Here is a 6,157-nt window from a genome sequence, read left to right as displayed (position 1 = left end):
TGAAAGCCACTGGGCTCAAGTTTGGTAAATGTAGATGGACAGTGGAAGGAGGAGATTAAATTATAGAATTTTTCTTGTTTAAAAATATCTTTTTTACTTAGAATAATTTTAGATTTACTGAAAAGTTGCAAAGATAGTAGAGTTGTAGATCTATTACCAGTTTTCCTCTAATTAAAAAGTCATATAAAACTATGCTAATTTGACTGAGTGTGGTGGGTCACACCTGTAATCCCAGTACTTTGGGAGGCCAAAGTGGATGGATTGCTTGAGCTCAGGAATTCAAGACTAGCCTGGGCAACATGGCAAAACCCCATCTCTACAAAAAAATACAAAAATTATCCAGGCTTGGTGGTGCCCACCTGTAGTCCAAGCTATTTGGGAGGCTGAGGTGGGACGATTGCTTCAGCCTGTGAGATCAAGGCTGCAATGAGCCTTGATCGCACCACTGTATTCAAGCCTGAGTGACAGAGTGAGACCCTGTCTCAAAAACAACAACAGGCCGCCTGCGGTGGCTCCAACTCCTGGGCTCAAGGGATCCTCCTGTCTCTAACTCCCAAGTAGCTAGGACTACAGACTTAAGCTACCACATCCAGCTTTTAATTAGCAGGGGCATGAAGTTCAGGGGTGGGGCTAGGACCAAAGCAGCTTGAGAATAGCTTTTTTTTTTTTTTTTTGAGATGGAGTCTGGCTCTCCTGATGTTCTCCATCTCCTGACCTCGTGATACGCCCACCTCGGCTTCCCGAAGTGCTGGGATTACAGGCGTGAGCCACCACGCCCAGCCAGAGAATAGCTTTTTCTATAATAAAATAATACTATAGTGAAGCTGTGGAGGGATCACGATGGATTGATTTTTTTTTTTTTTTTTTTTTTTTTTGAGACGGAATCTCACTCTGTTGCCTAGGCTGAAGAGTACAATGGCATTATCTTGGCTCACTGCAACCTCCACCTCCTGGATTCAGGCGATTCTCCTGCCTCAGCCACCCAGGTAGCTGGGACCACAGGCGCTAGCCACCACGCCCAGCTAATGTTTGTATTTTTAGTAGAGACGACGTTTTGCCATGTTGGCCATGCTGGTCTTTTTTTCTTTTCTTTTTTTTTTTTTTGAGACGGAGTCTCGCTCTGTCACCCGGGCTGGAGTGCAGTGGCTGGATCTCACCTCACAAGCTCCGCCTCCCGGGTTTACACCATTCTCCTGCCTCAGCCTCCCGAGTAGCTGGGACTACAGGCGCCCGCCACCTCGCCCGGCTAGATTTTTGTATTTTTTAGTAGAGATGGGGTTTCACCGTGTTAGCCAGGATGGTCTCGATCTCCTGACCTTGTGATCCGCCCGCCTCGGACTCCCAAAGTGCTGGGATTACAGGCTTGAGCCACTGCGCCCGGCCCATGCTGGTCTTGAACTCCTGACCTCAGGTAATCCGCCCGCCTCGGCTTCCCAAAATGCTAGGATTACAGGCGTGAACCAGGCGCCCTGCCCTAGATTAAAACTCTTTTTTTTTGTTTGTTTGTTTTTTTCTGAGACTAAGTATCGCTTTTGTCATCCAGGGTGGAGTGCAATGGCGCCATCTGAGCTCACTGCAACCTCCGCCTCCCGGGTTCAAGCGATTCTCCTGCCTCAGCCTCCCGAGTAGCTGGGACCACAGGTGCCCACCACCACGCCTGGCTAATTTTTGTATTTTCAGTAGAGACCAGATTTTGCCTTTTTGGCCAGACTGGTCTTGAACTCCTGACCTCGTGATCTGCCCTTCTCGGACTCCCAAAGTGCTGGGATTACAGGTGTGAGCCACCGCGCCCGTCCTGTCTAAATTCTTTTTTTTTTTTTTTTTTTTTGAGACAGAGTCTCGCTCTGTCGCCCAGGCTGGAGTGCTGTGGCCGGATCTCAGCTCACTGCAAGCTCCGCCTCCCGGGTTCACGCCATTCTCCTGCCTCAGCCTCCCGAGTAGCTGGGACTACAGGCGCCCGCCACCTCGCCCGGCTAATTTTTTTGTATTTTTTAGTAGAGACGGGGTTTCACCGTGTTAGCCAGGATGGTCTCGATCTCCTGACCTCGTGATCCGCCCGTCTCGGCTTCCCAAAGTGCTGGGATTACAGGCTTGAGCCACCGCGCCTGGCCCCAAGAAGGGGTCTTACTCTGTTGTCCAGGCTGGAGTGCAGTGGCGCAATCTCGGCTCACTGCAAGCTCCGCCTGCCGGGTTCACGCCATTCTCCTGCTTCAGCCTCCCGAGTAGCTGGGACTACAGGTGCCCGCCACCACGCCCGGTTAATTTTTTGTATTTTTTAGTAGAGACGGGGTTTCACCGTGTTAGCCAGGATGGTCTGGATCTCCTGACCTCGTGATCCGCCCGCCTCGGCCTCCGAAAGTGCTGGGATTACAGGCGTGAGCCACGCACCGGGTCCCCGGCCTGCATAAACTCTTAAAGGGGGGGGGGGGCGGAATCAGGTTTTGGCTGTTTTGTCAGGATATAATAACTAGCCACCACGTTGTGGTCCATTTAATCCTCAAAAAACTTAGACGTAAGCACAATTTGCTCCTTCCGCGGAAACTGAAAGACGTGAAGCAATCTGCACAAAGTCTTGCAGTCAAGGGCCAAGCCGGACATTCATACCCAGCCCACCCGGCAGGGCTACTAGCCCAAGGTCGGTCCCGTGCGCAAACAGTCGCAAGCTGGTACTGAATACCCCCCCTTAGCCCAAAACCCAGTAACTTCCGGAGATTGCCCGAGACCTTCAGCGCGCTTGCGCGGCCCCTTGACGTCAACCACGCCGTTCCGCCCCCTTCTGGAACGCAGAGCCGCTGAGCGGGTCGACGGCCATTTTGTGAAGCGGCGAAGGAGGTGGCTGCGTTGGGCTCCGGGAAGCCGTTCGGGCTGGGGCTGTCGGCCGCGGGGCGGAGGCACTCGCGCGGGGGGTAATTCGGGGTCTGGGTTCTGGTGCCGCGCAGCTTTCCCCGGTAAGACTCCCGCAGCCCTTGAACGGGCGGGGCTGTGCGGGGCTCGTGGTGCCCCTTGGTGGCCCGGGGCGGGGCCTTCGGAGGCCTTCGAGCCCGCGGCAACTAGCACCCCACACAAAGGCTCGGGGCAGGACCGCAGAGGGAGTGGGGTGCCACTTACGCCTCTGAGATCTGAGAGGATGCAAGGAGGACGCAAGAGAGAATGAGCCTGCGTACCGAAGTGGGGATGAGGCCGTAGCGAGGACGCCCCCGTGGTCTGAGAGGGGGCAGGTCAGAGCTGGCTGGCTCAGCGGCCTGCGAGCTAACGGGGACTGCAGTGAAAACACGTCTGCAACCTGAATAGGGAGGATTTCTTGTCTCCCCCAGTGAAGTAGAGGTTATAACTACATGTGTGTTCCTGGAGGTGGGGAGATAATCGTAGTGAGGACACTCCCTCTACCCGAAATGGAAAGGAGGCCTTTGTGGCCTACCAGCAAAAGGGGACCCAGGTCACACCTGTGGGAGGAAGCTATAGTCTGTACACTCCCGTGAGTTCAGAAAGGAAGTCTTGCAACCGGCCGCCTTCGTGGCCTGAAGGTGGAGGGGGTTGCAGTGAAATGCCTCCGAGGTCCATTGCTGGGGAGGGGCTTTACTCGAGGGTGTAGCAGTTTTGAGAAGCCGGCGTCTGAAGCTAGGAAGTGAGGGGGTAGGGTGAGTACTCCTCCCGAGGCTCTGAGAACTGTAGTAAGATGCCAGGCCTTTGGTCCCCCCAGTAGGGAAGGGGCTGCTGAGAGCAGCACTTTTAGGACTCCCTCGGGAGCGGATCCTCTGGCATTTCAGGAGGACGAGATCCAGTGGGCTGCGGAGGGTGGGTGCTTTTGATGGAGAGTTAATTGAGTTTCTCTGAAGCTTGGCTGTATTAGTTTGCAGCCACGTGAATTGGGTGGTAGGAGGGACTGTGAGAATCTACAGGTTAGTTAGGAGGATGGACGCCAGTGCAGCAGGTTTAGCCGCTAGGTTGTAAACGTGTGGGCTTTTTGTGTGCCTCCAACGTGTGCTTTATCTGAGGGGCTCCTGTGAGGGTTACTCAGTATTGAGTGCTAACCATTCTTTACTTATCTGCGTGGTGTCATGCTGAGAATTGCAGACTTTTAAGAGATTTCTGGGCCCTAAAACCCTCCTTGGCTCCAGGATTCTCAGAGATAACCTAATATAAATTGAAGTTGGTAGGGACCGTTTTATATTCAAGAATAGAGTCAGTGTAACCCACTGGAAAAAAGTGATGGCAACTGAAGGTTTGTTGAAGGGAGAGGCTAGGCTTGTGACTGCAGTATTTCTTTTAGAGCTTCTTGCTTGAATGGTTTGAAATGGTGTAATTTTTGCAAAATGCAGTCTTAGCAACAAGAATTGTCTGGGACCTTGTTAACTAGTGATTTTGTTAATGCATCTCAGAGCATCTGCAGTTGAGAAAAATCCCTCAAGTCTGGACACATAGGGAAATCTTGTTTTTTAAATTATGGAACTACAATACAAGACTGGTTGTACTCGTTTTTGAAATTTGGTAGTTTTGAAAAGAATGGAGGATTTCTGGATTTAGTTGAAAGTGTGTGCAGACATTTTCCAAGAATATAAAAAGAAGTTGGGAAGAACTGTTACAGGTGGTTCAAATAACGTTATGGTAATTTATGAAGAAAGTGAACTGTTTGGCGTGTTTATACAAAACATAATGAAGATGTGCTTAGTATATATTATTGGACAGATTTTTAATGAAACAGGAAATGCGTTTTTATATCATGCTCTATTAAATGTTGATTATAGATTGTAATGTATAATTTTCACTTTCCTTATGTTCGAATTTGTTGGATGAAAACTGTGAAGCTTTAGAAATAATTGTGTAGTTACTTGCAACGTATTGTTACATGCTAATACCAGTACTCTTTGGTCTTCTTTCACCTTCTTTGACACGTCAAATGTTTTGATGACTGAGTATTGAGAGTTTGGGAGTTGTTAGTACAATTTTTAGATGTGAAACTTGATTTTGTGGGCCAGTGTGTTCCAGGTGCTGGAATCCAGTGACAGTGTTGATGGTTTTTACTCCATTTTGCAGAGAGCCACTCTGTCATTGTTGGAATGTATGTTTTCTTCTGTAGATGTTGTAGGAAGAACCAAGTGTCAGTAGTTGGTTGCACAAAAGATGCTTTTAGATGCCCCTCCCTAAAATGCAGAGACTTCTATATCTTTTATATTTTTTTGTCTGGCCCACAAGTGCTTAATAGTAAATGGTCATGGAGTAAAGGAATATTGTTAAATGTTTTCAACTAAACAGAAAAGATAAATTTTTCTAAACTACAGTTTTATCAGATTTTACTACCACACCCATATACTTATTGGTTTGCACAAAATTTAATTAAGTTTGAAGCCAGCTTTTAAGACTCAAAAACAGTGAAAGTGAATGTCGTTGGTTAGAAGTATAATTTTGCTCTGAAGTGAAAATGAAGGTAGTAGGCCGGGCGCGGTGGCTCAAGCCTGTAATCCCAGCACTTTGGGAGGCCGAGACGGGCGGATCACGAGGTCAGGAGATCGAGACCATCCTGGCTAATACGGTGAAACCCCGTCTCTACTAAAAAATACAAAAAACTAGCCGGGCGACGAGGCGGGCGCCTGTAGTCCCAGCTACTCGGGAGGCTGAGACAGGAGAATGGCGTGAACCCGGGAGGCCGAGCTTGCAGTGAGCTGAGAGCCGGCCACTGCACTCCAGCCTGGGCGGCAGAGCAAGACTCCGTCTCAAAAAAAAAAAAAAAAAAAAAAAAAAAAAAAAAGAAAATGAAGGTAGTAAACATTTTTGTTGGCATTTGGGGGGATTGAAAAATAACTTAATATTTTTGACAGGAAGAATATCTTATTTAGAAATGTCTTCTGATTTGCTGCCTTTGAGTGCGGAATGGAGGTTAATGGAAAAATTGAGCAATGCATTATAAAAAATATACATCTCCATCAGTGTCAGAATAATTTTTTCATTAAGAATGAACCCAGACTTTGAAATATGGTCCATTTGGGAATGGGGAACAAAATCAAGTGGCTGAAACTGTGGTTGTTTCATAATGTTTACTATAATGTGATTATTACTGTTTTTAGCATTGTGCCCTTTGTGATTGGTTCTCTGTTGCTTATCTCTGAGGTGAGCATTTGAGGGTTTGTTTCTTTTGGATCCGAAGAACCTAGCTCTGCTG

At 48.4% G+C, this 6,157-nt stretch overlaps 1 protein-coding gene across 13 annotated transcripts in view; it reads left to right on the top strand.

Moving 5' to 3' along the window:
* The first annotated feature begins 2,754 nt into the window (after positions 1-2,754).
* LOC104680538 (RNA-binding protein 12) overlaps positions 2,755-6,157 on the top strand; it is a 39,012-nt gene continuing 35,609 nt past the window's right edge. For 3 of the 13 annotated variants that reach the window (XR_004052560.1, XM_010386548.2, XM_010386552.1), the window contains exon 1: positions 2,778-2,948. The gene's annotated coding sequence lies outside the window, so the exon portion shown is untranslated. Of the gene's footprint in view, positions 2,949-6,157 lie in introns of all 13 variants that reach the window. The other 10 variants (XM_010386550.2, XM_030914125.1, XM_010386551.2 and 7 more) reach the window with 8 other exon arrangements.

Source organism: Rhinopithecus roxellana, chromosome 13, assembly GCF_007565055.1.
Source record: "Rhinopithecus roxellana isolate Shanxi Qingling chromosome 13, ASM756505v1, whole genome shotgun sequence".
Classification (NCBI taxonomy): Eukaryota; Metazoa; Chordata; class Mammalia; order Primates; family Cercopithecidae; genus Rhinopithecus; species Rhinopithecus roxellana.
The sequence above is the reverse complement of the archived record's forward strand: the minus strand, read 5'-3'. Positions and strand labels throughout refer to the sequence as shown.